This window comes from Lagenorhynchus albirostris, chromosome 5 (genome assembly GCF_949774975.1).
Source record: "Lagenorhynchus albirostris chromosome 5, mLagAlb1.1, whole genome shotgun sequence".
NCBI classification, from domain to species: Eukaryota; Metazoa; Chordata; class Mammalia; order Artiodactyla; family Delphinidae; genus Lagenorhynchus; species Lagenorhynchus albirostris.
This window is the reverse complement of record NC_083099.1, coordinates 87,324,571-87,344,383: the sequence shown is the minus strand read 5'-3', so window position 1 is coordinate 87,344,383 and position 19,813 is coordinate 87,324,571. Positions and strand designations below refer to the sequence as shown.

Sequence of the window (19,813 nt, the reverse complement as noted above, 5' to 3'; positions counted from 1 at the left end):
GGCGGCCGGCGGGGGAGAAGGGGCCGCGCAGGCTCCGCGCGTCCGGGCCGCATCCCCCGGGCGCTGCCTCCCCCGCCGCCGAGTTGGTCGCCGCCCGTTTGCGCGGCCGAGGGTTGTGGGCGGAGAGGAGGCAGTGGCCGCCGGGGCCAGGAGGGGCGCGCTGGCTGCGCACAGCGCGTGCTGAGTGGCCGGGCGGCTGCGGCTGGAGCTGTGGCGGGGCCGGGGGTCCGGGGCTGGAGGGAGGGTGGGAGGGAGGCGGGGCGAGGGCCAGGCGAGGGCCGCTGGAGCCGGCGGAGAGCGGCGGCGCGGAGAGAAGATGAGACGGTGAGTGGCTGCCGGGGACGCAGAGTTTCTTGCTTCTCTTGTGGGCTGCAGGGACAAAAGCTCGGGCTGGGGTTAGCAGAGCCCGGGCTGAGCAGCCTCTGGGGCCCCGAACCCCAAGAATGGGTGGACCTCGGTTGAGAGGATCCTGGGGAGGGAGTGGCGGGGTGGAAGAGCAGCTCGCAGAACGGTTGTAGGAAACGGGCGGGATTTGGGGGAGCCTGAGGCAACTTTTGCCGAGAAGTCTGGAATACCCAAGGAGAGAGGGATCGGGATCTTGGGGCTAGAGCTGCTTTGTCGCCGTGGGCGGAGGAAAGAGTCCGCTGCTGGATGGTATGGGCGCGGAATTCAGAAAAGACCCCCTCCCCCAAATATCTAGCTAGCTGCCCTCCTGGCTCACTTTGTTTCAAGAGTGGGGCTCACTAGTTTGAACCGCCCAGAGACTCAAATTCCCATTTGGCCTTGGGTGCCCCCCAAAATTTATGGTTGGGGCGGTCTCCGCACCCCTAGAGATAGCGGCTGGAAGTAGAGAATGTTTTGAACCCCTGTTTCACCCGCGCCTGGCACGGCCGAGGCGCAGCTTGAAATGTTTGCTGGTACATTGAATAACTTAGTTCTAGCAGTCATCACTTATTAAAGCGCCGAGGGCCGGGCTAACTCCCGCCACCGCCAGGAAATTAAAAGGCTGAGAGGCTGTCGCTTCCAGACTTGGGGTTTCCTGTTTGAAAGAGCTTAGGAAGTCGAACCTGCTACCCATTTACCTTTCTCATGTAAAAGTGGGAACTGCGCCCTCAGCCTTTTATGTCGGTAGACTTTCCCGGGGCTGGAAATCTTCTCGCCCGGCCCTGCCCTCATCCCTAGAAGTCTTCCTTCTGCTGCTCTAAAGAAGCTCTCAACAATTCTAGAATGCACAGCTAGTCACAGCCAGACGCAGCTGGGAGTGGAACTAGAAGAAGAGGCATAAAAATGTGGCGTACTTTTAGTGTAAATATATGTCAGCCACATTTCCCTTCATTGTATGAATGTATTAATTACAGATATTTATTATCAAGTATTGGACGCATAACTTTAAGCTTCCTAGTTTGGCTTAATTTAGGCGTTTGAGATATGTCTCCGAGATTCTAACATCTGAATTCAGCTGGGAGAGGTCTAAATGAAGTTCACAGTTTCAGAGTGTTAGTTAAACTTTTGCCCTGAGAGCTCTTGAATTCTTGGTTCCTGGTAGGATAGCAACAGAGTAGTTGGATTTGGGATAAATAAACCTTTAGAGCTGCCCACTATTTTAACAGAATGGCTACATCCCCGGTACCATTGCCCTCAATTGTGTAAATATTTGTTTGAATAAAGAGCTAAGGTTCTTTGAAAAGTAACAGTTGTGTCTATTCATGATTCCCTTTTCATATCCTGGGCTTAAGTTATTTAAAAGGTTTTGTGTTTTATTTTATTGTTTTCGTTTTACATATTTAATGTGGAAATTTAAACATTATATGTACTTGAGAAACTCTGTAAAGTCCCCAAACGTTTATAACTGGGGTTTCCTTTAAAAGTGAGGGGGAATAGAGCTTTTGCTCTTAGTTGACTAGTGTAGTCTTCACCTCCTGAGACCCAGAGGTTTGCAAATCCCAGCCTTTTTCACAAATGAAAAAATGAGATGTTGGGCTAGGAGTAGCCATCATTTCAATTTGCAGGCTTCAGTCTGTTTCATGCAACTGGCAGACGCTGTTCTTTTGGGCTAAGGACTGACTTTAGGGGGTGTCTCCTGGATCCCTATTTGAAGTGAGGGAGGAAAAGATAGCTGGGAAATTCTCCTAAGAGCTTGCTACCTCCTATCTTAAAGAACACCAGACGAAAGCTGGAACTCTTTAGCAACCTTTTCAGAAACATTTTATTTACTGGCTTTTGCACAAGAGAGGGAAGAAAAAGCTGAAGTGATTAAACCCACCACTGAATTTTGCTGTTTTCCTCAAAGCCCTCTTTTGAGGTCTGTACTGTAATGCAGGGGTTGATTCTGGAGTGCACCAGAGGACTTGCTGTGAAAAACGTGATTGCTTTTAAATACTTTTAAAGAGCAGTTGAGGTTATGACTCTGTATGCTAATTCTCAACCCTTAGCAGAAAGGCGGTTGGCTCTATGAATAACTTGGAAAGACAGTGGTTTTGTACATCTTCCAAGTGGAATACATGTGCGTTATAAATCTGACTGTTAGATCTTGATGTACTTTACTTATTAACTGTGGAAATGTCATCTATTTGAAACAAAAACAACTTTTAAGTGATGTGCTTTATTATAAAGCCCTGGTATACACAGCAGCTGTGGTTCTGAATGGAGGCAGGTGGAGTGGGGGTAACTTGCTCCCCAGGGGTTATTGGCCAGTGTCTGGAAACATTTTTGGTTGTCCCAACTCGGGGCAGGGGACAACCCCAGTTGCCAACTGGGGCTGGCCTCTAGTGGGTAGAGGCCTCAGATGATGCTGTGTAATATCCTATAATGCACAGGACACACAAACAATGAATATCTAGCCCCAAACTCTTCACTAGGGTATTACCTTGAGGACATATGTTAACAAGATTAGGGATCTTAATCTAATTTGGATCTTCTAGAAACTGACGGTATTTTTGCTCAACACAGAGAGACCTTTTTGTCTGCAGCAGATTCTTTTGTCCTTGGCATTAAGAGTCTTAATATACCATAGATGTGAAGGAACTTGTGTTCACTGACTTTGAGTTGGCTTAAAATTACAGAATTTTGGAGTGCTACAGTGCAAGGGAGCCTCAGAGATCACTGAGCTCAACTTTTTTGTTTTATAGACACAAAAACTGAGATGCCCAGAGATGGTGACTGGTAAAGTCTCAAGTGTGTTAGTGACAGATGTTAGTTTTAGATAAAACCCAGGATTAGAGAATTTAGAAACTGATATTCAGGCATATGTAAGTTTTTAAAAAATGGACCTGACCCTTTGTGAGAATTTAGAGGTCACATTCTCTGTGAGGAAATAAATAAACTCTTTGATGGGGGAAGGGTAGCATTAGCCATGGTGACTGTGGAGCATATGCCTGGGTGTGTCAGCCCCAAGAAGAACATAATTCTATTGTGCGACCTGTGACACTCCACGTCTGATGCCTGCACCATCCTTCCCATGGCAAAGTGGGCAACAGATGGTTCCACATTCACAGCAGATGCTATGGTACAAAACAGAACATTTGAGATTTTTTGTTCCTCCCTGCCTTATGGGTTAAGAGTAGAGGGCATGAATGGATAGGGTTGTCTTGGAGAGAAGAGAGGATGAGAGAGGCCTCCTGAATACAGAGTTAAAAAAGACACCTGGCATATAAGGAAATGAGCATGCTTTGGGGCAGTTGTGAGGGATATTCATAAGCTGATGAGTGGATATGTAAGATAAGTGTGATATTTGCGTAGAACTTGGGTTAGGGATCTGAAGACATTTCAAGCTCGGCACTTCTTTGGGGGAATAGGGCAAAATAATAATGGGGGTAAAAGGAATCTCAGAAATCCTCTTATCTGAATCTGCTCACTTGGCCAGTGAGAACCTCCTAACTCCTGTTTCATTGTACTTTCTTGTACAACCCCCAGTCTGTATCTTTCCATCTGTTTACTTAGTGGGGAAGAAAATGATAGTAATATAAAGTTTTTGTTCATTTTCTGGGAGAGTGTAAAAAGCATGTATTTGTGAATAGCTCTGCTTATAGAAAGGAGTTATCTCAAAGAGTTTTTTTTTTTTTTTGCGGTACGCGGGCCTCTCACTGTTGTGGCCTCTCCCGTTGCAGAGCACAGGCTCCGGATGCGCAGGCTTAGCGGCCATGGCTCACGGGCCCAGCCGCTCCGCGGCATGTGGGATCTTCCCGGACCGGGACACGAACCCGCGTCCCCTGCATCGGCAGGCGGACTCTCAACCACTGCGCCACCAGGGAAGCCCTCAGAGTTTTTGACGATCAGAAAAGTTGTGCACATATGGCTGCTCTCACATTTTACATTACGATTATCCATTAGTCCTGTGATTATGGATTTTAGTTGTGTGCTAAGTGGTCCTGCCATGGTAGTTATAATCCTCAAATCTGGGAGGTTCTGGAAATATAGGAGAAGTTTTTAGTGTGCCTTTCTTGGAAGAGCTCCGAACCTCGCTGTGGTAGGTTCTTATCATTTTGACAACTAGCCAATGGGTGTACCTCAAAGCCGAGTACATAGTAGTATATTTAGAAATGATTCAGAAGTGATGACTTTTTAAAGAGGGCTGCTCTCTGCAGGTGCTGCAGTAAAGGGGTATAGCACCCTTTTCATGATCACCTTTCGGGTAGTCATTCTTTTTTTTTTGTCGTGTAGTCATTCTTGTTACTTATTTTTCAGGTGATGGAAGAGAAGATGAGTTTGTTTTTTTTATAATTGTTGGCTGGAAATATTTGTTGGCGTTTGATTAATGTGACTCTTATCTTTTGAAAGTGAATAAAACCAAAAAGGGTAGCTCAGGTTTTCAAATCCCTTCAAAATGAGTATTTGGTAAGGCAGAACTTGTTTCTGCCACCCAGAAATTCGCACCTTCTAAGGGTTAATTTGCAGAGTTGTTTTCATGATATTTAGGAATGTTTTTAGATGTTGAAAAGAAGGTTTGTGCTGTATCTGCTTTAAAGGCAAGATTGTTATCTATAGCAGCTAATGATCAACAGGGGAAACCCAAATATAAAAATCATTTTTATTGAAATTCAGTGGGAAGGCTAGGGGTTGGAGAAGCTTGCCATACAAAGAAACAGGTAAATAAGGTGTAGAGTAACAGGCTGAGTTACCTGGAGATGTTTTTGAGAGCTTTTTTACAAGAGATATTTGTTTTGCTTAGTGTGAGTGGGTTGAGTTTATTAGATGAACTCCATTTCCTTACTTTGCAAATTAAGGGGAAGAAAAAATTTGTTCATGCCTATATTTAATATTGTTACCTCAAGCGGGGTCAGCTTTTTCCAAGATTTGCTGCTAAATCTAGAGTTCAGTGGAAATCAGTGTTGATCATCTTAGAATATTTTGTTTGCATGCAGCATGTGACCTCTCCAGATGGCGATGTGCTTGTGGAATCAGCATAAGGAATGGCAAAAACGCTAAAAGTTACAATCTTTCTCCTTGATTTGTTTCTTGAGCACTGTATTGCTAAAACAAGGGCAGGTAAAAGCAAAGGAAAGCCAGCTTCTGCGTTTGTTTGTCCAGTTCAGATGCAGCCTGAGTAGTGCTTCATAGTCAAGAGATATTCAGAGGGGACTGGGAAGTGAGGTCTGGCTGCCACACTGCTTACATCATTGCAGAAGTAGGTTTTTGAAAACATATTTAGTAAGGAAATTGCAAGCCATGGGAATGTAGACAAAATATTTCTTATACATCATGCCGAATCAAATAGCCGTATTATATTACACTAACATAACTCTGACCAGGCCTTCTTCCCACTACGTTATGCTGAAATAATTTACCATGCCCTTGGAATGTCATGGGCAACCGCACCGGTGCAATCTTTTCCCAGTTAGGTAGCTAGCTGCCACCTTATCACTAAAACATGTTTCTGTTCTGTAGTCATTTCCATTTCCTGCGTTGTATAACTGGCACTCCTGTGTTATTTAACCTGTGTCTATGGGAGCCTAGAAAGTTGGAGCAGAAAGAACATCTAGTTCACCCTCACCATTTTAAATATGGAGAAACCTCTGCTAAAACAAGGTGAAGACGGGCCAAGGGATTTGCTCTGGCTCTTTCTTCTGTTGGTTATTTTGGCAGAACCAGGACGAGGGTCGGGTATCCTGACTCATGTTCCTGGCAGTCTGTCCCGTATTTTTTGCGCTAGATTGGCCATGACAATAAAAATAACATCCTAATGTAACCATTTCCTTTATTAGGGCTTTTGGTCAGATATAAAAAACAGCATTGATTAAATTTAGTGTAGTCAGTTGTTTACTGACCTCTGCTGGTTCAAGTCCTTTTTCCTTTTCCTTCCAAGCAAAATAAATGGTTAAAAAAGGTAGGTCGCAACAAAGGGAAATATTGTCTATAACACCCACTTTGCACAACCTACAGTTAAGTAATGAAGAGATGGTATCATTATTGTTTTTTTGTTTACTTTATAGTATTTTTTTAAAACCCATCCACTCAATTTTTGAGTTAAAGGGAAAAACACTATGACCATGGGTGATGTGGTCACCTTGTGTTTGTTCCATCCATCCTGAGCCTACTTATCCCCTGACTATTCCCAGTTCACAAGTATTGGGTAAGGGAATGGAGAATAGTACGTTTGGATTTGGTGAATGTTACTTTGAAAAAACAGAAGCTGACTCTGAAGAGAACGTATTTTGATCGGTAGTGTGGAATGGGGACAGGATGCTGTAAAGATCAGAGTTTGCTCCCACCAACTCTCAGCTTCCAATTCCAGCCCATAGGGGTGGTTTCAGGGTCAAGAGAGAGCATCTTCATCCCCATGTGATCCCAGAGTCAATATTTTTCTTGCATAAATTGGTTTTAGAGGATGTTTTTTCCTGGAGTACCCCTCTGCTTCAGGAAGTAAATCTGAAGCACAGATGCAAACAGATATTCAAGACCTCCAACCTAGTTATTCCATGACTCTCTGCTTCTTGGCTTTGTCTCACTGTGGTGATCACATAATACAGGAGGATTGTTCAGAGGCTACAGTCAGAATCACCTAAACCCGGGGATGAATTATGCCAATGATCAGGAATAAGAAACATCTGGAAATATTTGCTTTACTTGGGAAAATTTTAGAAACCTTTATCTTCAACTAAAGCTATCTTAGGATTCTATAAAGAACCCTGAAAATATGGGTCTGTAATTTCCCACCTAAAGAACTTTCCCACTTTCAGAGAAGCCATCACATAATTTAAGAATCTATAAAGTATGTTGGTCTCTGTCTTAGCATAAATATGGAAGGGTGTGTGTGTGTGTTTTAATGGTTTTTTGAGGCTGAAATTCTTCAAGATATGGCAGGTTTGTCAGTTTTTGTGTTTACATTTTAACTTTCTGAAGAGGTGGGTTTTATTTGAATATGCATAGTAGTGAAATTTAGCTACTGTGACCTACCATTATCTTGCAAGTATCCGAAATATAATGGCCTGATACTTGTGATCTAGACAATGCATTTCCTTTCAGATTTCTCCAAGGTACTTAAAAAAAAAAATCCGCTTTTAGGAGCTTAATTCAATATGACAGAAGGTTAGTATTTCGTACTTTTTAAAAAATCAGCAAGGAGCCACTGTATGAACACATCCTTCTTTGTAAACAGAGCCACTATCGTTTTTAAGTCAGTATATATTCATATATTTTTATTCACATTGGTTTTCGGAATGCACACACCTTTTACTTTTTAACTATTTTTATTATGGAAAATTTTAAACATACATAAAAATTAAAAGAATAATGCAGTGAAATCTCATGTACCCATCATTCAGTTTCAACAGTTACCTACATATGCTAATACTGTTTCATCTGTAGACCTCACTTCCCCCCATAGATTGTTATAAAGCAGATTCCAAATACTGTAGTATTTTATTCATAAAAAATTTAAAATATAAATCTAAGAGCTTAGGATTTTTAAAAAATACAGCAAATCATTATCACACCTAAAAACAAAAATGGCAGTAATTAAAATATCTTTTTTCCAGTCAGTGTTCAGATTCTCTGATTGTCACATAAAATTTTTGTTTAATAGTTGGATTGTTCAAAACAGAATCCAAACAAGGTCTACAAGGTCTACATATTGCATTTAATTGTTAATTGGTGTATCTCCTGGTTCTTTTTAAATCTAGAACTGTTCCCTCTCTTATTTTTTTCCTTGTCATTTGCTGGTTGAAGACATTGGTTATTTTTCTGTAGACTTCCACATGTTTTAGATTTAAGTGATACTGTCTCCATAGTGTTGTTTAATGTATTCCTCTGTTCTTGTATTTTCTGTAATCGGAGACACCATGTTTTGTTGTTTGTTTTTTAATAAATGTATTTATTTATTTATTTTTGGCTGTGTTGGGTCTTCGTTGCTGCACACGGGCTTTTTCTAGTTGTAGCGAGTGGGGGCTACTCTTGGTTGCGGTGCGTGGGCTTCTCACTGTGGTGGCTTCTCTTGTCACGGAGCACGGGCTCTAGGCGCGCGGGCTTCAGTAGTTGTGGCACGCAGGCTCAGTAGTTGTGGCTCGCGGGCTCTAGAGCACAGGCTCAGTAGTTGTGGCACAGGGGCTTAGTTGCTCTGTGGCATGTGGGATCTTCCTGGACCAGGGTTTGAACCCGTGTCCCTTGCACTGGCAGGCGGATTCTTAACCACTGCACTACCAGGAAAGTCCGGAGATAGCATGCTTTTAATTTGAGAACTTCCCTACTGCATCATTCTGTTGAACCTAATTTATAAAATATATATGTGTGTGTATATATATATATATATACTTATTACATTCATATTGTGTCTCCTTCAAATATTGCTAAAGCTGTTTTTAAAATTTTATTTATTTATTTATACAGCAGGTTCTTATTAATCTATTTTATACATATCAGTGTATACATGTCAATCCCAATCTCCCAATTCATCCCACCACATCCCCACCCCCTGCTTTCCTCCCTTGGTGTCCATACGTTTGTTCTCTACATCTGTGTCTCTGTTTCTGCCCTGCAAACCGGTTCATCTGTACCATTTTTCTAGATTTCACATATATGCATTAATATACGATATTTGTTTTTCTCTTTCTGACTTACTTCACTCTGTATGACAGTCACTAGGTCCATCCACATCTCTACAAATGACCCAATTTCATTCTTTTTATGGTTGAGTAATATTCCATTGTATATATGTACCACATCTTCATCGATTTGTCTGTCGATGGGCATTTAGGTTGCTTCCATGACCTGGCTGTTGCTGCAATGAACATTGGGGCGCATGTGTCTTTTTCCCTTTTTTTTTTTAACATCTTTATTGGAGTATAATTGCTTTATAATATTGTGTTAGTTTTTGCTGTACAATAAAGTGAATCAGCTATATGTATACATATATCCCCATATCCTCTCCCTCTTGTGTCTCCCTCCCAGCCTCCCTATGCCACCCCTCTAGGTAGTCACAAAGCACCGAGCTGATCTCCCTGTGCTATGCAGCCGCTTCCCACTAGCTATCTATTTTACATTTGGTAGTGTATATATGTCCATGCCACTCTCTCACTTCGTCCCAGCTTACCCTTCCCCCTCCCTGTGTCCTCAAGTCCGTTCTCTATGTCTGCGTCTTTATTCCTGTCCTGCTCCTAGGTTCATCACAACCATTTTTTTTAATTCCATGTATATGTGTTAGCATACAGTATTTGTTTTTCTCTTTCTGACTTACTTCAATCTGTATGACAGACTCTACGTCCATCCACCTTGCTACAAATAACTCAGTTTCGTTCATTTTTATGGCTGAGTAATATTCCATTGTATATATGTACCATATCTTCTTTATCCATTTGTCTGTCAATGGACATTTAGGTTGCTTCCATGACCCGGCTATTGTACATAGTGCTCCAATGAACATGGGGATGCAAGTGTCTTTTTGAATTATGGTTTTCTCTGGGTATATGCCCAGTAGTGGAATTGCTGGGTCATATGGTAATTCTATTTTTAGTTTTTTAAGGAACCTCCATACTGTTCTCCATAGTGGCAGTATCAATTTACATTCCCACCAACAGTACAAGAGGGTTCCCTTTTCTCCACACCCTCTCCAGCATTTGTTGTTTGTAGATTTTCTGATGGTGCCCATTCTAACCAGTGTGAGGTGATACCTCATTGATTTGCCTTTCTCTAATAATTAGTGATGTTGAGCAGCTTCTCGTGTGCTTCTTGGTCATCTGTATGTCTTCTTTGGAGAAATGTCTGTTTAGGTCTTCTGCCCATTTTTTGATTAGATTGTTTGTTTTTTTAATATTGAGCTGCATGAGCTGTTTATATATTTTGGAGATTAATCCTTTGTCCATTGATTCATTTGCAAATATTTTCTCCCATTCTGAGGGTTGTCTTTTCATCTTGTTTATAGTTTCCTTTGCTATGCAAAAGCTTTTAAGTTTCATTAGGTTTCATTTGTTTTTATTTCCATTACCCTAGGAGGTGGGTCACAAAAGATCTTGCTGTGATTTATGTCAAAGAGTGTTCTTCCTATGTTTTCCTCTAAGAGTTTTATAGTGTCCGGTCTTACATTTAGGTCTTTAATCCATTTTGAGCTTATTTTTGTGTATGGTGTTAGGGAGTGTTCTAATTTCATTCTTTTACATGTAGCTGTCCAGTTTTCCCAGCACCACTTCTTGAAGAGACAGTCTTTTCTCCATTGTATATCCTTCCTCCTTTGTCATAGATTAGTTGATCATAGGTGTCTGGGTTTATATCTGGACTTTCTATCCTGTTCCATTGATCTATATTTCTGTTTTTGTGCCAGTACCTTACTGTCTTGATTACTGTAGCTTAGTAGTATAGTCTCAAGTCAGGGTGTTTGATTCCTCCAGCTCCATTTTTTTCCCTCAAGATTGCTTTGGCTATTCAGGGTCATTTTTATCTCCATACAAATTATGCAATTTTTTGATCTAGTTCTGTAAAAAATGACATTGGTAATTTGATAGGGATTGCATTGAATCTGTAGATTGCTTTGGGTAGTACAGTCATTTTCACAGTATTGATTCTTCCCATCCAAGTACATGGTATATCTCTCCAGCTGTTTGTGTCATCTTTGATTTCTTTCATCAGTGTCTTATAGTTTTCTGAGTACAGGTCGTTTACCTCCTTAAGTAGGTTTATTTCTAGGTTTTTTATTCTTTTTCCTGCAATGGTAAATGGGAGTGTTTCCCTAATTTCTCTTCTGATCTTTTGTTGTTAGTGTATAGGAATGCAAGAGATTTCTGTGCATTAATTTTGTATCCTGCAACTTTACCCAATTCATTGATTAGCTCTAGTAGTTTTCTGGCGACATCTTTAGCATGATCTATGTATAGTATCATGTCATCTGCAAACAGTGGCAGTTTTACTTATTCTTTTCCAGTTTGGATTCCTGTTATTTCTTCTCTGATTGCTGTGGCTAGGACTTCCAAAACTATGTTGAATAATAGTGGCAAGTGTAGACATCCTTGTCTTGTTCCTGATCTTAGAGGAAATGCTTTCAGTTTTTCACCATTGAGAATGATGTTTGCTGTGGGTTTGTCATATATGGCCTTTATTATGTTGAGGTATGTTCCCTCTATGCCCACTTTCTGGAGAGTTTTTATCATGAAAGGGTGTTGAATTTTGTCAAAAGGTTTTTCTGCGTCTATTGAGATGATCATATGGTTTTTATTCTTCAATTTGTTAATATGGTGTATCACATTGATTTCTCCAAAGAAGACACTTGATCATGTTGTATGATCCTTTTAGTGTGTTGTTGGATTCTGTTTGCTAATATTTTGATGAGGATATTTTCATCTATATTCATCAGTGATATTGGTCTGTAATTTTCTTTTTTTGTAGTATCTTTGTCTGGTTTTGGTATCAGGGAGATAGTGATGGTGATGGTGGCCTCATAGAATGAGTTTGGAAGTGTTCCTTCCTCTGCAGTTTTTTGGAAGAGTTTGAGAATGATGAGTGTTAGCTCCTGTCTAAATGTTTGATAGAATTCACCTGTGAAGCCATCTGGTCCTGGACTTCTGTTTGTTGGAAGATTTTTAATCACAGTTTCAATTTCATTACTTGTGATTGGTCTGTTCATATTTTCTGTTTCTTCCTGGTTCAGTCTTGGAAGGTTATACCTTTCTAAGAATTTGTCCATTTCTTCATGGTTGTTCATTTTACTGGCATAGAGTTGCTTGTAGTAGTCTCTTAGGATGCTTTGTATTTCTTCAGTGTCCATTGTAACTTCTCCTTTTTCATTTCTAATTTTATTGACTTGAGTCCTCTCCTTCTTTTTCTTGATGAGTCTGGCTAAAGGTTTATCAATTTTGTTTATCTTCTCAAAGAACCAGCTTTTAGTTTTATTGATCTTTGCTATTGTTTTCTTTGTTTCTATTTCATTTATTTCTGCTCTGATCTTTATGATTTCTTTCCTTTGACTAGCTTTAGACTTTGTTTGTTCTTTTTCTAGTTGCATTAGGTGTAAGGTTAGATTATTTGAGATTTTTCTTGTTTCTTGAGGTAGGCTTGTATTGCTATAAACTTCCCTCTTAGAACTGCTTTTGCTGCATCCCGTAGGTTTTGGATTGTCATGTTTTTGTTGTCATTTGTGTCTAGGTATATTTTGATTTGTTCTTTGAATTCTTCAGTGATCTCTTGGTCCTTTAGTAACGTATTGTTTAGCCTCCATGTGTTTGTGTCTTTTACATTTTTTTCCCTGTAATGGATTTCTAATCTCATAGGGTTGTGGTTGGAAAAGATGCTTGAGATGATTTCAGTTTTCTTAAATTTACTGAGGCTTGATTTGTGACCCAAGATGTGATCTATCCTGGAGAATGTTCTGTGTGCACTTGAGAAGAAAGTGTAATCTGCTGTCTTCGGATGGAATGTTCTATAAATATCAATTAAATCTATCTGGTCTATTGTGTCATTTAAAGCTTGTGTTTCCTTATTCATTTTATGTCTGGGTGATCTGTCCATTGGTGTTAGTGAGGTGTTAAGGTCTCCCACTGTTATTGTGTTACTGTTGATTTCCTCCTCTATAGTTGTTAGCGTTTGCCTTATGTATTGAGGTGATCCATGTTGGGTGCATAAATATTTATAATTGTTATATCTTCTTCTTGGATTGATCCCTTGATCATTATGCAGTGTCCTTCCTGTCTCTTGTAACATTCTTTATTTTAAAGTCTGTTTTATCTGATATGAATGTTGCTACTCCAGCTTTTTTTTATTTCCATTTGCATGGAATGTCTTTTCCATCCCCTCACTTTTAGTCTGTATGTGTCCCTAGGTCTGAAGTGGGTTTCTTTTAGACAGCATACAGATTGGTCTTGTTTATGTATCCTTTCAGAGAGCCTGTGTCTTTTGGTTGAAGCATGTAATCCATTTAGATTTAAGGTAATTATCAATATGTATGTTCCTATTACCATTTTCTTAAGTTTTGGGGGTTTGTTTTTGTAGGTCCTTTTCTTCTCCTGTGTTTCCCACTTAGAGAATTTCCTTTAGCATTTGTTGTAGAGCTGGTTTGGTGGTGCTGAATTCTCTTAGCTTTTGCTTGTCTGTAAAACTTTTGATTTCTCCGTCAAGTCTGAATGAGATCCTTGCTGGGTAGAGTAATCTTGTTTGTAGGTTCTTCCCCTTCATCACTTTAAATATTATCATGCCACTTCCTTCTGGCTTGTAGAGGTTCTGTTGAGAAATCAGTTGTTAACCTTGTGGGAGTTCCCTTGTATGTTATTTGTCGTTTTTCCCTTGTTGATTTTAGTAATTTTTCTTTGTCTTTGATTTTTGCCAATTTATTACTGTGTGTCTCGGTGTGTTTCTCCTTGGGTTTATGCTGCCTGGGACTCCCTGCACTTTTTGGGCTTTGGTGGCAATTTACTTTCCCATGTTAGGGAAGTTTTCAATCATAATCTCTTCAAATATTTTCTCGGGTCCTTTCTCTCTCTCTTCTCCTTCTGGGACCACTATAATGTGAATGTTGTTGCATTTAATGTTGTCCCAGAGGTCTCTTAGGCTGTCTTCATTTCTTTTCATTCTTTTTTCTTATTCTGTTCCACAGCTGTGAATTCCACCATTGTGTCTTCCAAGTCAGTTATCCATTCTTCTGCCCTAGTTATTCTGTTATTGATTCCTTCTAGTCTATTTTTCATTTCAGTTATTGCATTGTTAGTCTCTGTTTGTTCTTCTAGGTGTTTGTTCTTTTATTCTTTTAGGTCTTTGTTAAACATTTCTTGTGTCTTCTTGATCTTTGCCTCCATTCTTTTTCCGAGGTCCTGAATCATCTTCGCTATCATTATTGTGAATTCTTTTTCTGGAAGGTTGCCTATCTCCACCTCATTTATTTTTTTGTGGGGGGGATTATCTTGTTCGTTCATCTGGTACATAGTCCTCTGTCTTTTTATTTTGTCTTTCTTTCTGTGAGTGTGGTTTTCGTTCCACAGGCTGCAGAATTGAAAAGCTGTTTTAATAATGATATAAACACAAATGTGAGTCCAATTGGTAAAAGTCACATCTTGAATATTTAGATAAAAGTCAGGAGTTTTGCAAGTGGGAAGGGAATTTGAATGACCCAAATGTTTTTTGAGGTTTTTCCTGCTTTCTGTCCTTCTTCCCCTGCCTTCCTCACAGGCTGAAAAGAGTTATCACAGGAAGCGTGCAGCCAAATTCCTTGGGTGGTCTAAAGAATATTTTAAAGTTCAGGCAGACAAGTCTTATTCAAGGGACTGGCACAAAATGGTTTAAACATCCCTACTGATGTTTTACCCTCTTTACAAGAGTCCTCTAAGATTCTTAAGAATTCCTCATATAAAACAATCTAGACTTATTTAAAAGGAACCTCTGTCACAGGAGATAAAGATCCTCATCTGAATATGTTTTTTGCTATTGATTGTGATTACCTTTAGGAACCATTGGATGCCGTCTGGACTTCTTTTGACAGAGCTTAGACTTCAGTGGGCTGGAGATGACAGAAAGGAATGGTACCATGGGCTAGACTGATTTATTGTGATAGGAAGAAGCCGAAACTTTTTTTTTTTTTTTTTACTTTTTGTCATCACTTCTTCCAGCTCTCATTTCCTCCCCCTATTCCCCATCACGCCCCAGTCCCTTCTGTGCTCCCTTCCTCCCTGTGGCATCATCTGATACTTTTGTTCTTTCCTTAATGGTCTCCCTTACCTCTTCTTTTAGTTGTTTTCGGAACATAATAAAGTAAAAATTCAAAAGGGAAAACCAAGAAAGGAACTGTGTAATCAGTGTCCTGAGATCATATCAGCATTCCAGTGGTCCTCCCTTTCTCCCCAGCCTGCCATGCATCACCCCGACACCTGGCCAATTCTGAGGATGCCTCAACTTGCCTGGGTTCTGAAGAACCTCCTCTGACAGTCACACAGTCTTTGTGCCTTTTAGACTGCTATGGGCATGTGGGCAGTGTATGTCTGTCTCTGTGTGTCTGTGAATGTGTGTCTGTCTGCATACAGTAAGATTTACTGTTGTAACAGGCTCAGTCTGAAAGAACAAAACATCCTCCTTATTCTTGGGTCCTTTTGAGAGATAAAAATGCCCTCCTTGGAGATTATCAATGTATCTACATGTATCTAGTAGATAATAATTATTTTGTTCAAAAAGGCTGATCTTTAAATGACAGAGAACATGACGCAAGGAATGAGGAATGAGAATCCATTTGCTGCTCTGTTTATTTGCAAAAAACCAATAAGGGCTCAGTGTCCACTAAGAGAAGTTTGGTTTTATGGTTTTTGTTTTTTTCTTCCCTGCGCTGAGACGTAAAATCTTGAGTGTGGAGGAAGAGTTTAAAGGAACAGAGTTTAGGAGGCCAGGTTGCATGAATGGGAGATGAAGTTCTGTGGGGATGGATGTTGAGACAGTGGGAAGGTCCAGATTTAGGGATGCTTACAAAACCTGTGCATGGGGGCTTCTCTGGTGGTGCAGTGGTTAAGAATCCACCTGCCAATGCAGGGGACATGGGTTTCAGCCCTGGTCTGGGAAGATCCCATGTGCCGCGGAGCAACTAAACCTGTGCGCCACAACTACTAAGCCTGCGCTCTAGAGTCCACGTGCCACAACTACTGAAGCCCAAGCACCTAGAGCCCGTGCTCCGCAACAAGAGAAGCCACCACAATGAGAAGCCCATGCACCACAACGAAGAGTAGTCCCCGCTCTCCGCAACTAGAGAAAGCCGCGCACAGCAACAAAGAGCCAAAGCAGCCAAAATAAATAAGTAAAATAAATAAATTAAAAAAAAAAAAAAACCTGTGCGTAGGAGGGGATATTTGAAGAAGAGAGGATCTGGGAAGGTGTTTGCCAGTGGGTGTGGGGTTGTGTGGAGAGGTGTGGCTTGTGTGTAGAGGAGCAGGAGGCTGAGGATTTAGTGATGAAAGGAAATACTTGTGAAAAAGGAGGGTATATTTGCAAAGGCGGAGTCCAGAGGACTGAGGGATGTTTAACTGAGGATGGTGTTTGGATAACGGAGGGTGGGGAAAACAGGCTGCTTTTGGATGTCTGAAGTGAGAATATTGCTAGAGAAGGAAGTGGTTGTTCCTGAAGCTTCTAAGTAGTCCCCCTCCCCCTTCATCATGTTTTCATGTTGGGATTAGTGGGAAAAGACGGAGGTTTTTGTGTCCATTGTTCTCCATTCTTAAGCTTAGAGTTTGGGGCTGAAATAGATTTCTTAGTTTTTCCTATTCAGTCCTCTAAAAGCTTCTTCCCTCAGGCACCACTGGTCACCACAGAACTCCCCGCCCCCTCCCCTCCACCTCCCCAATGGCACTGCTTCTGACAGACTGCTCTAAGCTGGTGTCTGAATTCAATTACGCGTCATCAGTACGTGCTTTAAAACATTGCCATACCGTAAACGTCAGTGCTGAAAGAGGCCAGCCTGTGGACCACCAGTGTGCTGGGAGAGTTTGAAACACCAGGCATCAACCACTGTCTGTGGCAAAACGTGCTCCCAGAGCCAGCACCTCAGCTCTAAGGCCCCTCATAAGAAAAACAGAGACTCAAACTTTTTCATAAAGTGGAAATTTTAGCCTAAACCCTCCTGATTTTTTGGGTAAGATTCTTTTTCTGAATTTGCTTCTGTAATCTACATCCATCCCCTTTCCCCAGCCATGTGAAAAGATTTCCACTTTCCTATCACTTGCTCTTGCACTCCCCCTTTGATTAATTCCTGCTATGTTGGGTGATCCTGAGAAGTGTTTGTGCACGGCGATGTAAAATGACAAGTAAAGTGTTGTATAATTTAAGAATCCTCCAAACTCTTGGTATAAATTACCTGGAAAACTGCATTTATATATATAGGCCAGACTTTAAGACTCCTACTTCTAATGCAACACACACAATCCAACACAGTAAATACTTCATTTTAATTTGTTCATTTTTTAAAACTTTGCTCCCTGGGTGTGTATTCATTATCTTGAAACCAAGATCCCTACAACTCTGGCCATCACAGTGCTCTGAAGTCACCATCAGTGACTTACAGTTTGGATGGGATTAGCTTCACTGTGGTGTTATTTGGTACAAATGGAGCAGGAGAATTATATTTTAAAACATATACCAGCATTGTGGCAAAGAGGAAAGAATCTACCAAGAAACTTTCAAACATGATCCCTGAGATTAGTTTTTCCAATAATTTTCTTCTTAAGGGAGAATGTACCGTGACTTTCCGTGGTACCTTCCAGAGATCTCTAAATGACTCCTGGCATTTTCTAATCGACAATGAGATGATATACGTTTCAGGTGATAAAATAACAAGAGAGCTCTGGAGGGATTAAATTTATGGATTGGAAAGTAAGCCCAAATGTTTCAACACACATTAACTTCTTTCCTGTTTAGACGACCCGGTGTTGTCTCTTCTTTCAGATGGGCACCAGATGCCTTCTTCCCTTCTCCACACCGGTTCTGTTTCTGTGCGTATGCGTGCAGTATATGGAGCCGTTAGTGCCCTTGGGGCTGTTTTACTTCCACAATAACATAATGCAGTGATTTTATAATTTCCATGAGACTTCTTTTTTGTTTACATAAAATGTACAGGAAAGCAAAAAGAAATACACCAGCGGAGATCAAGAAGCCAGGCTAGAAACCTCGGAGAATTCCTCACCTTTCTTACACGTGTTAACATAGACCTCTCTCCGGCCGCCCTCTCTCTTGTGTGTCACTTTGACAACACCTCTTGCAGTGTGCCCTTTCACCTCCCACAGCCCTAGTTCTTCCTCTGCTTTCTTTTCCTAACCTCAGCTGCAGTCTCTAGTACATTGTCTGCAGGGCTCCATCGTGTTGCTATCTCCCTCACTGCTGGGGAATTAAACCCAGTCTCTCCCATTGTATCCTCTGCCCTCCTGCCTCTACTCTCCTTGCCTTAGCTCTCATCCTCATTCAGAGTACATTACTGCTTCCTGTTCTACATTTCCCTATGCTTTTCCCACCTCTAGGCCTCCACTCGTGTGATCTCATCCGCAATGAAAAGAACACCCTGGAACTGGGGAAGAAGAGAGAGGTATCATGAACCATTATTGTCACTCCTAGGGTCAGAAAGACCACCTGTGTGATTCTCCACCTTTTGAGTTGAATTGATTTATGGCATTAAGAGATCTCAAATTGACACAAGTATACATACATATGTACTCAGCTATGGTAAACTCAGCTTCGGGAAAATGAGTGAATTACGTGTTTATACTTGATGATAAATCTTTAAGTGTACAACTTTTTACACATCCTTAACAGACCCAATAAGGTTGAACTGAAAAACCAGGGTATCAGACATGAATATCTTAAAATATTCTCTGGAATGTTCTTCCCTCCAGATCATCTGTAGCTTTCTTCTGCAATATGTGTGGTGGAGAAATGCTGCATGGCTGTTTCTCAGATGTGGTTTATTATTTGCAAATGTCCTGCTTGTCTCTTCCCTAGAGACTGTAAAGCTAATCTTTCAGCTAGTACTACTGTGGAATATTTTGGTGTTGTATTTTGTTTGGCCAACTAAACTGTGTCAATAATTACATTTTTTGGCCGTGGCGAGTTTTGGCTGAGCTGCGAGGCATGAGGAAACTTAGTTACCTGACCAGGGATCGAACCTGTGCCCCCTGTAGTGGAAGCATGGAGTCCTAACTCCTGGACCCCCAGGAAATTCCCAATAATTAAATTTTTTGATTAAAGAAAAAGTGTATGCGAGGAGGAGAGAAGGGCCAAGTGTTGCCACCCTGTAGGGTAGTAAGAATACCCTTTAGTAGTTTGATACTATGTAGTTTTGTTGGAAGAGGGAATGATATTTGGTAATATTTTGTTTGGGTGATTAAGTAGCATTTGCAACTGCAAACCGGTTGAAATACATTAATACATTTTATCCTCTAAAATGACATTAATGTCCTATGCTGCTGAGTCAAAAATTAAACTTTTAAGTATCCTTTTTGACATAAACCCTCAATTCTGCGCCGTTAGAGCAAATATTGAAAATGCAGAGTTTGGGTTCAGTGCTTAGCTTCTGACTTCCATTAAACAGCATCTGCTCTGCCTTGCTTTCTGGATGGCTAACTCTGCACTATCTTAGCTCTGTTTCCTATTTTGTATGCACTACTTTATAACCAAAGTCTTCCCCACTAACTGGCTTTAATTTTTTTCTTGTTATTCTAACATCTCACTTATGGATTTCCCTTTGTATCCTTATCTAAAATATCCTAAATGGTTGGAGGATCGCTGTCCAATTTAAACCACACTTAAGATAGGCATAGACTTGGACCCCAGAGAGCATATCTTACATGGTGGTGGAGATGGGAAAGGATTTAGAGAACTATGAGAGAGAAATACATAGTTATTAAATATAGAAAATAACTGTTGCTTTTTTCCTACACAATTTTTG

General features: G+C 40.8%; 1 protein-coding gene across 15 annotated transcripts in view; it reads left to right on the top strand.

Annotated features, from left to right (window-relative positions):
• The first annotated feature begins 265 nt into the window (after nt 1-265).
• Nucleotides 266-19,813, top strand: part of PHLDB2 (pleckstrin homology like domain family B member 2) — a 130,420-nt gene continuing 110,872 nt past the window's right edge. For all 15 annotated transcript variants that reach the window (XM_060150628.1, XM_060150621.1, XM_060150629.1 and 12 more), the window contains exon 1: nt 266-324. The gene's annotated coding sequence lies outside the window, so the exon portion shown is untranslated. The remainder of the gene's footprint in view (nt 325-19,813) is intronic.